Source organism: Parasteatoda tepidariorum, chromosome X1 (assembly GCF_043381705.1).
Source record: "Parasteatoda tepidariorum isolate YZ-2023 chromosome X1, CAS_Ptep_4.0, whole genome shotgun sequence".
Lineage (NCBI taxonomy): Eukaryota > Metazoa > Arthropoda > Arachnida > Araneae > Theridiidae > Parasteatoda > Parasteatoda tepidariorum.
The window spans coordinates 51028669-51048134 of record NC_092214.1 but is presented as its reverse complement, the minus strand read 5'-3'; the positions used below and the strand labels follow the sequence as shown (position 1 = coordinate 51048134).

At 31.9% G+C, this 19466-nt stretch overlaps 1 long non-coding RNA gene across 1 annotated transcript in view; it reads left to right on the top strand.

Moving 5' to 3' along the window:
• The first annotated feature begins 13586 nt into the window (after positions 1-13586).
• LOC139427066 (uncharacterized) overlaps positions 13587-19466 on the top strand; it is a 78021-nt gene continuing 72141 nt past the window's right edge. Inside the window, exon 1 of the long non-coding RNA XR_011638227.1 lies at positions 13587-13803. This is a non-coding gene — a long non-coding RNA (uncharacterized lncRNA). The remainder of the gene's footprint in view (positions 13804-19466) is intronic.

The window sequence follows — 19466 nt, the reverse complement described above, 5'->3', positions numbered from 1 at the left end:
AAAAAAGAAATATAAAAAATGTAGCAATAAAAGTGCAACAAAAATGTTTCCCTTATTCTCTTGCGTTTTGGGTGGTCATGAGGAAGTGCACAGAGGAAATACAAATATTAAAGCATAAAAAACAGTGTTCGTAAACTGTTTATAATCAATGAAGAATAACGATACAATTGTCATCGATGCTGCGGCAAACTTTTACTTTTATTTACACAGGAAGACGCTAGTAAGAAAAATTAATACAAAGCAATAAATTCATTGAAACAATTATTTTTTTCCACTTAATAGAGAACTTTGCAAACTATTCATTTTTATTTACATCACTATACAAAATTTACGTCCTAACGCTGTTTCCCAATACTATTCATTCATATACAGAAAATTTCGCTAAGTTATTCGAAATCTTAAATGACGTGTTGTCTAACCCAATTTAATAATATTTATTTTGACGTGAATGGTATTATTTTAAAAATAAAAAGTGAAGATTAAAGATTTTTTTTTTGTATTATTAGTTATATATAAATGAATTCACGGGGGTGAAAAAGTACCTGGAAAAAAAAACACTTGAAAAATACTGCTTTAACAATTGTAAGAATTGAAAAACAATTTCATTAATTAAGTGGAAGACAAATTGAATTCCGTTCGCTGATTCAGAATTTATTGTATTTTACTTTTTATTCAAATGTATTAAGCTGTTTCTTTTTTTAAAAAAAAAATGGAATTAGAACGGTTTTTGTGAAATCTACGGAAAGTCACTTTTAATATTTTATATTTCTTAATTGTAGATTACTTTAAGCAATATAATTATATATAATGTATTAATTTACCTTTCTGGTTGTTGTTGTGGAAAGTTAAAAGCTTTTTAAAAAGAATTTACGCAAATTAAAAAATTTAAAGTCATTTAGGCAAATTAGATTAAAAAAATTATACACTATTTTCAAATATTATATTGTAATTCAGAAAAATTATTGGTTTACTTATAGTCCTAATTATTTAGTTAAAATGTATGAATTGTGAAAAGTTCTTATCTATAAACTTGTATAATAGTTAATTTTTAAATAATAACTCGAATACATTAACTTATGACTCATTTTTTAAATTGTGATTTTAAAGGTACTCTTTTTTTGGTGCTTTTACTTGTTGCTTTTTTTCTCGCTTATCTTACATCCCATATCCAACGAGTATTAGCTCCAAAAATGCTTTTGAGAACTTGCATACATGATATTAGTTCAGTTACTTAAACAATATATTCTTTTATTGCTTTTATGCAAAATGCGTACATAAATAAATAATTTTTTAACTGTCTGCTAATTAGTGAAACTCTTGTATGTTTTGAGACAAATATACAAAAATGTCTGTAAATTTAAAATAAGATCTATTGTAATTATTTAGATAATAGCTAAAAGATATTAGATACAAGTTAAATTTTCCAAAGGTATGTACAATAAAATCTCTAAACTTTAATTAGTGAACTGATATTTTCAATTGTGAATCACTTTTCATTAAATAAAGCCTTGTAAAACTTGTAAATGGTTTTTCTACTTAAAGCGTTTAATATTGTCAATAATAAACGATAGAAATTCAATAATAAACAATACAATACCAAGAAATAGTAATAAAGCTTAGAAAAGTTTGTAATAAAATTTTAAATTAAAATAAATTTCTTTTTTGCAATTCGAAACTATTTACTTTCTTCAAAATGACGGTATATAAAGAAGTTAAAAATCTAATTCATGGATACTAAAAGTATTGAATTCCTTCAATAATTTTAGTAAATATTCTTTCTCCTTAAAAATAATAAACAAAAAAATTATTTTTCCAAATTCTTTTACTTGTTTAAGTTCTTAATTTTTCTGTTAAAATTATGGGCTTGGTTGTATACATATCAAATAATTTCTCTTGTTTTTTAAAGTAGAGATATTTCAATGTAAATTCCGTTTACATTTTTGACACAACTGCAGCATTATATTTTTTTTAAGGAACATCTTCATATTTGAACAATTTAAGAAAATATAATACTTCGAAGTTTGAAACCTCATGGTGGAATTTGCAGTAGGTTTTATGTATATAATTATGCATTTTTTAAAATTTTTTAGATGTTATAAATGTATGCAATTTTGCTACAAAGAGCAGGGTGAAAAAATTATACTTATGTTAAAATTTTGGACGATATGGTCCATGACTTGTAGAGCTGGAATATAACTGATGTCTTTTTTTAATTACTTGATTAAGAACTTCATTCAGTTCAAATATAAATAAATAGGAAATAACAGATAGACATGTTTCAAGCGTACAAAAACAGGTGTCTATTTTCAAGACTTGCCATAAGTGAATGAAAAGAAACAAAAGTGATTTGAAATATAGAAACGCAAAATTGCCAGTGAAAAATAAAAAAATAAAGGTGAGAAGCAAAACTAGGAAAAATGCAGAAGTCGAGAGAGAAAAAAAAAACCGCAGTAGCCGAGAGGGTCAAATCAGGTTTAAATGCCTTTCCACACGCTATGGAGATATGGTGAGGAACTTAAGTCATTAACAAAGGAATCAGCATTCATATGCATAAAACATAATTTCAGGGCATCAATAAGAGCTGATGCGACTAGGGTGGAAATAGTTTTGGCATTGTCGAAATTGAATTAATGCTCAAGATTCCAACAATGTGCAGCAATTGATTTCTCATATATTTGATCATGTACATATCTATCGTATTCCTGAAGTCTAAATGTTAAAGAGCGTCTACTTTGTCAGATGTAGACAAGGTCACACTGACAAGGAATGTGGTAAATTCCACAGTGATTGTCAAAGCTAATAGACTCTAATAGCTAAAAGATGGGCCGGGAGAGCCTGGTTGGTAGGGCACTGGGCCCATGTCGAAGAATTCGTGGGTTCGATCCCAGGCTGGCCGAAGAGTAGTAAATGGTGACTGGTGCATGTTAAATCTGTCGAGTTGCAAAGTCCTCCATGTTCCCATAACAAATCAATACCTCTGGGGTACTGATCCAGAAGTCTCCTTGTCTTCTGGATTGGTTCAAAATTACAAGTCTACAAAGTTAAACATTAATAGTCGTAAACCCAAAATTTGGGTCGGCTGTTCAATGACGGATATAAAATAGCTAAAAGATAGGATCTAACAGCTTATAGAAAGGATCTTTACGAGACTTATGTTTGATTTTGTTAACAGGCTTAAAAATAACTTAGAAACCGAAACGGGGGAGGATATAAGCAATTTTAAAGCAAACGGAGAAAAAAACCCAGTAAAGTAACAAGGTCTCTGTAAGGATTTAGCCATTTTTATTACTTAACAGAGGTAACTTTTACGAATATTTATATAATTCAGAATATTCCATTACAATAATAAAGGAAAATTGAGTATAGAGTCCATGCTAATATAATTTTTAAAAAAATTTGAAGCGATTCCTTAATTCTTAGACTGAGATATTTTTGGATTACTTTTAAAAATGGTTTTGAAATTATATAGATAAAAATGTCACTTCTCATAAAAAGGAAATTTCACGCCCAAAACGTGTTATAACCTTTTAACGTGTTCATTCACTTACTGGCAATCTTACTACAGAATTAAATTAACTACAGCTATCTAATAAATTCATCATTTTATGTAATTAAAACGCGCCGAAACGTTTGAAGACATTTTATAGTTTTTCTTATTGATGATACAACCATTTCATACAATAAAAAAGGATTGAAATGGAGCTCAAGGGGAACCATAATTCATTTAAAGATCAAAACAAGTTTTAGATTTAATTGCAATTAGTTCATAGCTTCCAACTTAAGTACATGAAATAGATACTTATGCTGAACCATGAGAACTAACTTAGAAGCTTAATTTATTTCGATACTTATGTTCCTGAGGGATACAGTTTTTNATAAAAACGGTAAAGTAACAAGGTCTCTGTAAGGATTTAGCCATTTTTGTTACTAAACAGAGGTAACTTTTACGAATATTTATATAATTCAGAATATTCCATTACAATAATTTAGGAAAATTGAGTATAGAGTCCATGCTAATAGAATTTTAAAAAAAATTGGAGCTATTCTTTAATTCTTAGAGAGATATTTTTGGATTACTTTTGAAATTATATGGATAAAAATGTTACTTCTCATAAAAAGGAAATTTCACGCCCAAAACGTGTTAGAACCTTTTAACGTGTTCATTCACTTACTGGCAATCTTACTACAGAATTAAATTAACTACAGCTATCTAATAAATTCATCATTTTATGTAATTAAAACGCGCCGAAACATTTGAAGACATTTTATAGTTTTTCTTATTGATGATACAACCATTTCATATAATAAAAAAGGTTTGAAATGGAGCTCAAGGGGACGCATAATTCATTTAAAGATCAAAACAAGTTTTAGATTTAATTGCAATTAGTTCATAGCTTCCAACTTAAGTACATGAAATAGATACTTATGCTGAACCATGAGAACTAACTTAGAAGCTTAATTTATTTCGATACTTATGTTCCTGAGGGATACAGTTTTTTTCTTCTTTGGCGTGTCATAAATTTCGTTCTTTACAGAGGAAGTAAAAGAAAATTTCGTACTCAGGAATAAGTCTTCAATAGCGTTTTTTCTTTTATCCTTTTTTTTCTGTTTCTACTTTTTCAATTCGGGGTTTTGCGTTACTTCAGATTTGCGTGGTTAAATCAATTAGTTCCACGCCTTTTAATACCTTTTATATAAGTCCTTAACGCTTGAGTTTTTTTCAGATAAAAAGAATTTTTTTTATATGGATTCAAAATACTAAGATATAATTTTTTAAAAATATATATTTAACTTCCCTTACGTTAGGTGCATTGTTTTTCTAATCTCCATTCTATTCTTTCGAGTTGATTCCTTTTTTGTTTTTTGTCACTGAAGGAAGATTTATAGGTAAATAAATCACATTTTCCGAAGATTATAATTTTTTTCTTGCATATATATAAATAAACACAGAGTAATATGGAACATCAAAAAGATTAAGAATTGCATATTAAATTATGACTGTAAAACGTCATCGTTTGCTGCTAGGGACGCTTCATTATTATAAACTGTTACATGCGCCTTTTAAGGGGTACTTTTGTTTGTCTAAATTATCTTATTTTTAATGTTTTCTATTAATTATTTTCGAAAATTTCGAATCATTAAATTAAAATAAAAACTATTTCTGAGCCTATATGAATGCAATTTTCGACAACAATTTATATAAGATATAAAATTAACATGAAATTAAGATAAAGATAAATAAAAGAACTTTTTCAAAGGCACATGAAGAAATATTTTATAATAGGGAAGCTCCCCAAGTAGTGAGCGGTTACATGAGGTTATGATTACATTAAGATCTTATGCTATAATTATTATTCAAGAAAAATTAAGTATTTTTAAACACTGATCATATTATTCTTAAAATATTTTTTATGATACTCAAGTTTAGATTTTTTAAATTTTTTTTATTGCAAATATCGGAAAATAAAAGCTTTATGACCTGAGAAAGATTTTAAAAAAAATCAATATTTTTTTTTACTTGGTTCTTATGCTTTCTTACTGTTTTCTTCATATGCTTTCTTATTCTTTCATTTTATTGCAACTTCATAATTTCAAATTTTAATTAAAATTTTGTAAATGCAAATTTGCAGTCTTTTCCTGTTATTTTGATAAATCTCTTTAAATTGATTCAAAATAAAATATTAATTTTGCAATGTTATCAATTAATATTAAGTAAATTGATGTTTCATATTTCATGCTTCTTTCTTTTTATGAAATTAATCCGACTGAACTAAATATTTCCTAGTATAATGAATATAAGACTAAAATAGCAGTAAGAGATTGCGATAAAATAAACCTATCAATATCGAAGCAAAATAAAATTACTTCACGAACATTTAAAGAATTTCCTGTAATTATCATTTTATTCTATTCTTTAAATAGAATTTGAAAACATTAAAGAAAAATAACAAATTATAGAAACATCAGTTTTTATGAATGTACTTTTAACTTCTATTTTAACTACTTTATTTAACTATTTAAAGACTTTAGCTTATATTTTAACTACTCACTTAATTGGATCAAAAATAATTTTAAATTTAAAAATTTGGTTTCAACAAGAATTATTATGTTTTTTTATTTATTTATTTTTTTTAATTTCAGTTTTGCTACTTTTGTTTTGCTAAGCATTTTGCTACTAAGACCAATCAATAATATTCATAATTATAAAAAATTTCTTCGACCTTTTTGGTTTGACTTTTTTTCATTCTTTACTTTGTTGACATTTCTTTTAATTTTTCCACTGTTATGAAAAAACTCAATTTATTTCGCAGGAAATTGAACTATAATAGCAAGATTTTAGGCAAGCCTCTTTAACTTTTTTCTAACTGTATTGTCAAAACTAACGTATTTTCGCCATAAATCTTAGCATTGAATAATGCATAATTCGTAAACTTTAAATTAATCAATTAGTTATACTTCGTCAATTAGTTATTATAAAATATTTTGAACTAATGCAGTAGAATTTAAATAAGATCTCAAGATCAGGTTTTACATATAACTTTATGCAAAACAAACATCGTAACTTTATAATAGCTAATAACCTGTATAAAAGTTATAGCACCTGTATAAAAGTTATATAATTAAAGTAAATATCTAAACCCGAATAAAATTAAGATAATTTAAATTAGTGAGTGATTGAAAAAAGTTAAGACAATTTACCGCATCAGAGGAAAGAAACATCCCAGAAAAAAAGTCATCGGAAAGAAAATTTTTAAAATTTAAGTTCCATCGCTAAGAAAAACTTTCTCAATGGTATTCACTTCAAATATGATATGAATTTCACGACCAATTAAATTAAAGTCGTTGATCCCGAATTTAATGTAATTGAATATTTATTCGATTGAAACTAAAGGTCTACTTAAAAAAGTAATTAAGATCTAATGATAAATGCAACGTTTATGATTCAAAGACTTTAATATTTTGTTTTTATAATTTTAGTTATCTTACAACAATATTATCAAATATACTATTACAGTATCATAATACAGTAGCAGTTTCAATTCAGTTACAGTAATATAACAGTATTATTGTTGGGAAACAACTCTCAGAGGGTTACTTTCGTAATAAGTTAAGAGTATTAATAAAAATAATTAAATTTATCTTTTAAATATAGTTTAAAAAGCAATCACTAGTTGAAACATTATTTTTGTACGAAAATTATATCACAGTTTACAGTATGATGAATGGAACGGTTTTAAATCTTAAGATCTTAAAAATTTAATCTTTAAATCTTAACAATTTAAACAAGCCTTTAAATTAATTTCAAATTAATCTTCATATATTCATTAAAATAATATTTAATTATATTCGAATATATATTCAATAACAATCAAGTTCAGGTTTAGTTTCTTAAAAAAACATCTTAAAAAGACATCTTTCAAGGGACTTTTTTTTTACAGGTACTTATTTTTTGGGGTGCTTTTTTGTCGTTTACCAAATAAATAAGCTATTTAAATCGTTTTTTTTTTAAATACAATTATTAAATTAAAATTTGTCATGTTTGAATACATTTTTGCAAATCAAAAACACCAACTGCCGTCAATTAAAAATATCAACTGGCGCTGAATAAGGATTGAAGGTAAGACAAAAAATAATTCGTTAAAATTATAGCAGTCAGTTCCAATACTACGAACGTTTACAGCTAATTTCATCACCCATATCAAATAGAACAGAAGCAAATTTTTTTAGCCCACCCTAGAATAGCAATTTTTAGGGAGCATTTAATGTTTACCGATGTTGATGGAATTTTTCACCCCATTTTTATTGCGAAAAGGTTAATCTCACTTTAGGTCACTTTAACTAGACTAAACATTCCCATGGGGTTTGTGAATGAAATGTATATATGTAGAAGACCTAACGTTCCGTGGGGGGCAAAGCCCCACCGACTATATGTTGACAAGATTTTGCCTTTAATCCTCGCTTGTTTTTCTCTTTCTTCACATTTGAAGGAAACAAGTAAAAGAATTTTGTCCTCAATGGTCATAAAAATGGAGTCCAAAACCTGACATCTTTATGGATTTTATAGCTTTCTACTGAGAATCAGCGGTAGGTACTATAAATTCTTAAAGTAGGTGAGAATGCGAGTTGTTGAGAAGTAACGTGAGATGCCAAGATATTTGTCCACTGTTTAGATTTTACATCCCAGAAAGCAACTGACACTTGTTTGGAATTATGCTCTTTCTTATGAAAGATTGAAAACATTCTAATGAAAGATTGAACACCAAAAGCACAAGGTCATAGTTTTAAAGCCATTTACAATGCGACTTTTTAAAATTCAATTTCTCAGGTTCAATTTTTACTTAATTTTTGCATTTGGCCATGTGAAATAACATTCTTTGAAGTGATGCAAATTGTAAACCTAACAATTCACTAATTTTTCGACTATTATTAAATAAAATAATAAAAAATAATAGATATTTACTGAAAGTAATTATTTGCATGGAATTATCTTTAGATAAATGAATTTTATAATTATGTGCAAAAATTTTTTAATTTGCTTAAAAAGTTCTCGTGATATGGCAAAATACCCAAAAAGTAAAATTAACATTTAGGGGTCCTAATTTTGGAACGGTCTCCTGACCAAACTATGGGGACCATATTTCCCAGAGTGCCTACCCTCTAGATTTTCGAGGTCAGACATCCAAAATCGCCAAATGAAAAATATATTCAGAGAAGGGGTGTTTTTGCTTCTGATTTCGTAACTTAAAATATCGTCTGCACTAATAATTTGCATATTTGAGGTCAACCCCTTCGAAACATTAAATTTGAGTCCTAGAACGTGAAGATCCGTTTGTTAGATCAAAAGTAATTAAAGGTGGTCCGATTTTTTTGCCCACTGTTCAATAAAACCATTGATATTACTTTAAAAAGAATGTATTTAATAGCCTAAAGAAATCGTATAACGTCTTATAACTGTAAACATTCTTAAATTTGCATTCAAGAAAATTAGTTTTCTTTTTCAAAAATTTTTTAAAATTTGAATAAATGTTAAAAAAAGTGCCTGATGGGAACCAAAAGAAAAGGGGAAACAACTGAGGAATTTTGAAAAACAAGATTTTTTAATAAAAATTTATTCTTAATATTCTTATCTGTTCACATTTGGTAATACGATACATAATAAGAAAATATTTTATTGACTAATATAATAATTAATTTCATGCGTCATGAGCGAGACAGTACCGTGAAATCATCTCTTAAGAATTTCTTCCAAACCATAAGTGGAGCAAATTTTAAATTGATGACAAATTCATGTTCTTTCAACAAAACACATTTATGAGGGCGAAAAAACAACCATAACAGATGTTTAATATCTTAGAGATTACGAGTGATGCCATGTAATTTTTTGTTACCTATAATTTCTTTAAAATGATGTCTATTAAATCCTTGTAACATTTTTATGACAAGCAATGAAAAAGCAAATTTAAATTTAAATTACTTAATACAGAATAACAAATTATATTTTTTAGTTAAATAATTTTGATTGACAAATTATAGTGATAGTAACATTATAAAAGATTTACCACATCAGTAGAGTCGTATTGTCAAAGACCTTTTTGATAGACGCAAATATCATACGTATATATATTCTGTAAAAAATTACAGTATTAAGTACCGGCACATTAGGAGAATCTTCGGTAATATTCATTTTTACCGTAAAGCATCTAACCGTAATTTTTGCAGAAATATTTATTTAATGCGAGTCGTTCAGTGATTTTAAGGTAATTATCAGTGTTAAAATTACGGTATATCTGATTTTGGTTGTTCCGTAACATGTTCCGGTAAGAATAGAGTTTATGGTAAAAAGTACTAGCACCCTGAGTGCCGGTACCTTTTACCGTAATTTGATCCGGTTACCGTAATTTTTTACAGTATACTGGGGCATAACTGGCTTATTCGTGGTGTGATTTTGACAAAATTATTTTTAAATTTATTTGAATATTAATTTCTTTAAGAAAGTAGAATATTAAAAACCTTAATTCAATAAACCTAAAAACAAAATAAAAGAATTCCTAAAATTCCTAATTAAATTGTAATCTGTGATAAAAAAATTCTTCAGTAACAATAGAATTTAAATTAAATCTGTTGAAAGATAAAAATCTCAAGATATAAAGGCAAACTATCAGTAAATGAAAAAACTAATTTTTCAGCAAATCACAAACTGTGTTCACTATGTTTAGCTTCATTTAATTTTTTGCTGTTATTTAATTACAGCAAAAGACTATCTTCTAAAACTGATAGTAGAGAACTTTCACTTCATTTCATACTTTCACGCACCCATCAGGGCAGTTACTACAGAACACTCTTTTTCCTATAGAGATAGTGCAGAACGTACGTGAATATGCTAGATGCTAAGAGCGCATATCTTCTCTATAGAGATTAGAATATAGTGCACGTGTTCGTTTTGGCTCAAATCAAATGATCTATAAAAAGTTTAAATCGGGTATAATTTCACAATATGTTCATCTCTGTAATCTTTCAAAAAGAAAACATGAACTATCAAAGAATTATTAAAATTTGAACTGAGTTTTAAACTTTTCATAATTAAGAATTTCTATTTCAATATATTTATATATAAATTTCTAATAGCATGTTAGTTAATGCTAAAAAATTGATAATAATTAACATCTTTGTAAACAATATCATTCACATTAAATGAAAAATTGCTGCTAAATGGATGGCACATGCAAAAATGTCTTTTTAGCTAAAAAATTATTAAGTATTTAGTCTTCTTAAAATGACTCATTAAAAACTGAATCTATCATATCTCAAAAACTAAATTTTCAAGTAAAAGGCTTGCAATCTATTATTCGAACTCTTTGAAAAGCTTAAAGCATTTTTAATATGTTAAAAGAAAATGTATGCTTTGATAACAGAATCAGTTCAAATTTAATTTGTATACTTTACAACTGTTTAGCACACTGTCTTCCTTTTTAGTAAAACTCTAGGGCATAATTATATGGTCATCGAAGAAAAGGTAAATTTCGGTCAGTTTTCCTCATAATATTTTGTCTAATATACTTTTTACGAGCAAGGAAGATTTTTATGAAGAAACGGTCAAATCTCAAAAAATCGAATTGAGGTCTAAAACTTTACAGGGTAATTTACAAAAATATTTCATTAAAGATAAATTCTACAATATCAGTTTTAAACAATTTGTTTAATCCTATAAATCATACTGTAAAACAACAAAAATTTGAATTTCTAAATTTGAACTCAAGAAGATTTTGTTTATGGTCAGAGTAAAAATACAATCAGAGAAATTTAACGGTATCAATATATAATTTAAATAGCTGGGCTTGTCAGCCCTGTAGCAAACTTTGCATTATAATTCTGCATAAAATGTTTGTAGTTTTTTATCAACTTAATTTTTTTTTTATAAAATCAGGTCGCTGTCCTGAGAAGTCTTAATCCTTTAACTGTGAAGTAAGTTCTTAATATCACTGTATAAATGACACTTAAATAGCAATGGATGTTTAGAGTTACAGGTTAAATAATTTCTTAGAATTTGTGCATCACTTACTTTTAAACTCATTTTGCAGCATAAACTTATATTTTCCCGTACTGGTCAATGTCCCCTTTTTATGCAATTGATTGGTTGTTGGTTATTGCAATTACATAAATTTTCAGGCTTGTGTGCTCAAAATAAGCTTTTGTCAAGTAGAAGAGGACAGATAGCACAATAGGAGAGACAGCACCAAGCAGTACCGCTGAATTATAATGGTAGAGATCCCTCCACATTTCGGAGATAAACAATACCCAAATAGTTCACAGTACAGCACGCAAATCTAATTTCCTGATTTGGAACAGATAAGGCATGCTATTTTATTTAATTAACAATGTTAACTGTTAACCGACCACAAAGCCAAAACTGATTTGGCTTTGTGGTCGCTCTTGCTCAACAATTTGCTTCGCTCTTGCTCAACATCAAATGAAACCGCTTTTTACTTGAAGTGGTCCCGCAGTGGACTGGTCGTTAAGACACGGTTCCCTGCTGATCACCGAAGTCAAGCATCACTGGCTGCGGTCAGTTTGCGGGTGGGTGACCACTTGGATCAGTCTGCTTAGGGACTGAGGGTGCGCGGTATCCTCGTTAAACTGTTCTACCGTAAAGTGCTCGACTTCGCGTGCAGGTCGTCGGGCTACCGAAGCGGGGGTGCCATCCCCTCTGCAGAGGATCAAAATTGTGATGGCATGTCTTCGGATCATCTTCAGGGATGTTTCCCAGACCGTCGCCAATAGCCCATTGTGCAGCTCTAGTGCGACCGAAATAAAGTGCCTACCTCTATAATGATGAGCCGAAGAGGTGCATGTGCACTCTACACAAACAAATTGAGATCGGAGAGCAAAATATTGCAGTAATTATTCAGTCTCAGCATCACTCTTTTCTATCACCTAAACGTGTGTGGATATTTCTGGCTCTGAAAATGCCGAGAGGACATTACATTACAGTGGATTGCTAAAACAAAATCGAAGAAAGGGCGTTCAGATCAGGTGACCCATGCTTGTACACGGGAAATTGATACATTGCCCAGACTTTACTAACGGCACCAACTGGGAGATTAAGCAGCTCTAGTGCAAGGCAAATAAAATACGATTACTATTACCTCCTTTCTATTTACACTCGTATACAATTCTAGAGCTGAGATTGATTTCTTCACATAATTCGTCACATTTTCGATTCAATTCTATCGAAAATGTTGTAGGGCCTCTCCAATAGACTGGTCTTGTCCAACCACCTAACGTGGAGGTAGCGAGTTCGCATACCATCGTAGCCTTGTAAAGTACGACGTTGTTGTTGTTGTTGTAGTTCATTTACGTCGGACTAGTGCTGCACAATGGGCTATTGACGAACGTCTAGAAAACATCACTGAGGATAATCCGAAGACATGCCATCACAATGTTGATCCTCTGCAGAGGGGGTGGCTCCCCCACTTTGTAGCCCGACAACCTGCGTGTGAAGTCGAGCCCCTTACGGTAGAACAGTTTAACGAGGACCAATACCGCGCACCCTCGATCCCTCCACAGACTGATCCAAGTGGTCACCCACTCGCACACTGACCGTAGCCAGTGATGCTTGACTTCAGTGTTCAATTGGGAAGTGTTTTTACGATCAATTCACTGCGGGACACTATAAGCACACAAGCTTGCATAGGTATGCGCTGTTGTTGTTCATTTACGTCGCACTAGAGCTGCGCAATGAACTATTGCGTCGGTCTGGGAAACATCCCTGAGGATGATCCGAAGACATGCCATCACAATTTTGATCCTCTGCAGAGGGGATGGCAACCCCGCTTCGGTAGCCCAACGACCTGCACGCGAAGTCGAGCACTTAACGGTAGAACAGTTTAACGAGGACCAATACCGCACACCCTCACCCTGAGCCAAGTATTCACCCACCCGCACACTGACCGTAGCCAGTGATACTTGACTTCGTTGTTCTGCTGGGAACCGTGTCTTAAAGATCAGTCCACTGCGGGACTAGGTATGCGTAATAATAAATAAATGAATAAAACAAAATGCAGTTCTTAGTCCTTCTGATATAATTAAAAAGGTAAATGTATTTACTAATAAAACTCATTAAAGTAAATCTTTTCAAAAATGAAAGTCGTCAACGTAGTTCATTTTGCTTTCTCACATCCTTGATATTTGTACTTTATCTTACAGAAAATTGGAGAGGAAGAATTTTTTTCTTTTTACATGAGCCCTTTTTATCAGTGACAAGAGACGAAATTTACAATCTCAGCTATAATTGGAACGAAACAAGTTAGTATTTTTTTTCTTTCATTTATTTGGTAGATGAGTTTATCTTTATAAAGAAAACATTCGCTGTAAAATTGTAAGCAAAGAACAACTTATCTAAATTTCTTTATCTTAAACTCTCTTGGCCATTACGCCAAATTATCTGAAATTTTATATAACAGACGATTAGGGTTTTGTTTGTATAAACAAACAAAATAAATCAACAAATAATTTTTAAAACCCCAGCTATATAATAACATAAAAATTGGTTACGTTTTAATTTGATTCCACATTTAAAAACAAACATTTTTGGGAGAAATTTATTTAAATCAAAGATTTCAATTTGAAAATTTTCAGATTATTTCAATTTTCAGGCTATTTCAATTTGAAAATTTTCAGTCTTGTATTTAGTGTCACATTTATAAAGTATTTTCATATTTGTATGAAAATTTGATGAAAAGAATCGAAGTGTTATAGAAGTAAACAAATATTCAAGCGTAGAATCCAATTATATATTCCAAAATTCTGAATTTTCGCTTACGAAAATGAAAATAATAATCACAACCACTTAGGTTTTTCTTTTTTTTTTTTTAACAAGAGTTCAATAATTGTAAAAAAAAAATCTGAATTTACATTTCATTCAACGGATTAAATTACTGTAATTCATCTTTTTTCATCATTATTCTTAATCAATGAAACGTAGCTTTATAGTACGTACAGTACTAAAAAAAAATGGACCATTCAGAAAAAATTTTGATCTAGTAATTAAATCCTCACCTTCTAGGACTCAGTTCTTATGGTTCGAGTTGGTGAACTCAAATATGATAATTAATTAGTGCAGATAGTATTTAAAGTTACGAAATCAGAATCAAAAACGTACTTTCTGTGAGTAAACACGACTTTTTTATATTTTATTTTATAACAGGCATTGAACAGCTGACCAAATTGAAAATTTACGACTACCAGTTTTTAACTCAGTAGCCTTGTAATATTGAACCCTATTCAGAAGACAAGGTAACACCTAGATCAAGCATTGAACAAACTAGCCTTAGAGAAAGACTCTTTGATGGAACTAATACGTATTTGCGTTACATGGAGAGAAAAGCAGCGAATACCTCACAAGGTAGCCTGACGGCAAGAAGATTCTAATTTAAGATCAGTCTATCTCTGCGAATATGTTTCGTCAGCACTATGGTCAGTGCGAGCCAGGGGCAGATTTCGTATCGATCAGTCATTACTGGCTTTCGAACCTGGGGAGGAGAGAGCTGTCTCCCCCGAGTCACCGAGGGTTCCAGATATGCCATCTCACCCTGTTTCTAATTTCATTTCAATTCTGTGACCTAATATCAATTTCGCAGTTTGAGCCGTGGTGGCTCAGAGAAGAGAGCACTCATCTTCCAAGGAGGTGAACCAGGTTCGAATCCCTGCTGTGAATGGTTGATACAAATTCCGCTTCACACTGCTGACGTAAAATATCCTCAGTGGTAGACGGATCTTGAGTTAGTCTCCTTGCCTTCGGACTAACCGTGGAAGGTTTTTGTGGTTTTCCTCTCTATGTAACGCAAATGCGCGTTAGTTCCATCAAAAAGTCTGCCATGAAGACAGATTTCTACCAATACTTGGAAAAGTAAANGAAGCGAAACAAGTTTACAGTAGAGATCAAAATTAAATATTTTCCAAAACACTTTTGGAGAGGAAGATTAGAAAAATTAAAAACTAGCATTTGGTGGTTCCAATACTTTTGGAGAATTTATTGTTTATTGGTACAACATACATTTTCAGGCTTGTGTGCTCAATTAAGGCTTATAAACCTTTGTCAAGTAGATGTTGTTGTTGTTAATTTACGTCGCACTAGAGCTGCACAATGGGCTATTGGTGACGGTCTGGGAAACATCCCTGAGGATGATCCGAAGACATGCCATCACAATTTTGATCCTCTTCAGAGGGGATGGCACCCCCGCTTTGGTAGCCCGACGACCTGCATGCGAAGTCGAGCACTTTACGGTAGAACAGTTTAACGAGGGTTAATACCGCACACCCTCGGTCCCTACACAGACTGATCCAAGTGGTCACCCACCCGCACACTGACTGCAGGCAGTGATGCTTGACTTCGGTGATCTGCTGAGAACCGTATCTTAACGATAAGTCCACTGCGGGACCACAACACAACACAGAGAAGAACATCACGAAGAATACATCCAAGGTTACGGCGGGATTCAAACCCGTCACCTCCAAGCTTAACAGAGTGTTTGGCGAGTGATACCGCTCGGCCAGGGAGGCCCCTCTGCAATTTAGACACAGATCTGAAGAGGAAATTTTTTCTAGATCCCTGTACCCATGATACTGCTTAGCAACCGACCACAGGGCTTTCGATTGCACAGATTTTACGAGCACGAATGTCGCACGCACTCGGTGAGTCTAACGGAGTCGAGGATCGAACCCCGGCCCCTCCGGACCGAAGTCCGATTCTCTAACTACTTTGCTAGCAATGCCCAGAGCATTCGAAAACTCATCTCTTTATCTTTGCAATTATTCAAAAAAAAAGTTATTTCTGTTAGATTACTTATTCGAGGAACTTCTGTTCTCAAAATATTAAATTAGGAAGAAGAAGCAGTGAGTTTTCAAAGATCCGCATAGAACTTTTATTGCAGTTTTTAGTGTTTTTTTTCACTCCACCAAACATTCTATAGCATGGAGGTAGCGGGTTCGAATTGCAGCGGAACCCTGTCTGTATACTGGTGCTTCCCTTCTTTAAATTACTTAGTTATAATAATTAATAAATAAATATCATTATTTATTTGTTTTTTTTTTAATTTATTGGCACACATCATGCAGACTTGTGTACGTAATTACATTTGTACGACTTAAAAGTCTCTATCAAGTAGAAGTCCAGCAGTTTCTCAGACCGTCACCAACAACTCATTGTGCAGCACTAGTAGTTGTTGTTCTTGTTGTTCTTAATTAACGTCGCACTAGAGCTGCACAATGGGCTATTGGCGACGGTCTGGGAAACATCCCGGAGGATGATCCGAAGACATGCCATCACAATTTTGATCCTCTGCGGAGGGGGTGGCACCCCCGCTTCGGTAGCCCGACGACCTGCGCGCGAAGCAGCACTAGTACAACGTAAATAAAGTACTACTACTACTACCTCCTTACTATTTACACTCTTATACAATTCTAGGCACTGGAGAGTTCTAGAACTCATATTGATTTCGTTACAGAAAGCTCATCGCATTTTCGATCCAAATCTATCGAAGATGTTGTAGGGCCAATCCAGTCGAGTGGTCTTGTCCAGCCACCTAACGTGGAGGTAGCGAGTTTGAAAACCGTAGCCTCGTAAAGTGCAGCTTTGTGATGTCCCTCACCTTCTTTTGCTATGTTCTTCAACTTGACAAGGCTTAGAAGCCTTACTTTGCAATAAGCACACGTGCGTACACTAGAGCCGCACAATGGGCTATTGGCAAACGTCTAGAAAACATCACTGAGGATAATCCGAAGACATGCCATCACAATGTTGATCTTCTCCAGAGGGGATGGCTACCCACTTTGCTAACCCGACAACCTGCGTGCGAAGTCGAGCCCTTTACGGTATAACAGTTTAACGAGGATCAATACCGTGCACCCTCGGTCCCTATGCAGGCTGATCAAAGTGGTCACCCACACACTTACTGACAGCAGTCAGTGATGCTTGACTTCAGTGTTCAATTGGGAAGAGTCTTTACGATCAATTCACTGCGGGACACAATAAGCACACAAGCTTGCATAGGTATGTGTAATAATAAATAAATAAAAAAACAAAATGTAATTCTTAGTCCTTCTGATATAATTAAAAAGGTAAATGTATTTACTAATAAAACACATTTANTGCAGCGCGTGGTGGCTGCACCAAATACTGATTTCGGACGCTTAATTTGTTTCTTTTGTTTTGAAAATTTCATCATTTATTTGTATCAGTACAAGTCGTTTCTGCATTAAATTTCATTTGATTCTGATGATTCTTTCATGGTGTTGCATTTTCTACAAACAGCAGTTTACATACAATACTAAAAAAAATGAACCATTCAGAATAAATTTTGATCTAATAATTAAATCTTCACGTTCTAGGACTCAGTTTTTATAGTTCGAGGGGGTGAACTCAAATATGATAATTAATTAGTGCAGATAGTATTTAAAGTTATGACATCAGAAACAAAAACGTACTTTCTCTGAGTAAACATGACTTTTTTCGACTGATTCGGATTTCTGACCCTCAAAATATAGGGAGTAGTTGCAATCTAGGAAATTCGCTGCCAATAGTTTGGTTAGGAAAGCGGTGCAAAGTTTAGACCCCTTATTGTTAATTGTACTTGTGTATTTTATCCTATCTCAAGAATTTTTAAGTAAATTGAAAAATTTTTGCAAACAATTATAAAACTCGTTCGTCCAAACGAAATTCCATTCAACAAATAACTTTTATTAACCATAAATTATTTATTATTTTTTTATAGTTATATTTAATGATAGTCAAAAAATTTTGAATTGTGAGTTATACAATTATTTACATCATCTTAAAGAATGATAATTTGTATTTCAAAATACAAAATTTGCGTGCATCGTTCTTGAGAAATCAAATTTTAAAAAAGTCGCGTTCGTAAAATTTGATTTCTCAGAAGCTATTCGGCCAATTTCGCTCAAATTTTGTATTTTGCTCCATAAAATATCATTCTTTAAAATGGTTTAAAAAATTGCATTCTTTACAGTTCAAAATTTTTTCGCCCATAATTAAAAAAAAATACCTCTCTTCTCTCTAACCAAACTATTAGGATCATATTTCCCAGATTGCGGCTACCTATTTTATTTTGGGGGTCAGAATTCCGAATCCATCGAAAAAAGGTATGTTTATTCGGAATTAGTGCGCTTTTGTGTCTGATTTCGTAACTTAAAATATGTTCTTAAAATATTTGAGGTCGCCCCCTTGAATTTTTAAGAATAATTCCTAGAACGTGCAGATCCCATCATTATATCAAACGTTATTTAGGGTGGCCCGTTTTTCATTTCGCGTGATGTACTGCTGTAAAAAAACTGAACTAGTGACAAACAGCCAATTTATATCAGATTTGCGCTTAAATCTTAATTTTATCTCCGTAGCCAACTAAATTTGAGCCCAACCCAGAAAGCAAAGGAACTCTTGGATTATGCATCGGGACAAATTAACCTTCTTCGAGGACTTTAATGTAACTAACCCGTATTTGCGTTAGACAGAGAGAAAACTGCGAAAATTTAACACGAATAGCCCGAGGGGACTTGAGCCAATGTTCTTTATGCCACTGGGGATATTTTGTGGTTGGTACGAAACAGGAACAGAATCGAATCGACCAGCCATCGCTGATTCACTTCATGCGGAGACGAGTGATCTACAGCCGGAGTCATCGCTGCTCCGGGCGTAGCATTTTTATGTTTTATTTTATAACAGGCGTTGAACAGCTGACTAAATTGAAAATTTACGACTACCAGTATTTAACTCCGTATCCCTGTAATATTGAACCTTATTCAGAAGACAAGGTAACACCTAGATAAAGCATTGAACAAACTAGCCTTAGTGAAAGACTCTTTGATGGAACTAATACCTATTTGCGTTACATGGAGAGAAAAGCCGCGAATACCTCACAAGGTAGCCTGACGGCAAGAAGATTCTAATTTACGAT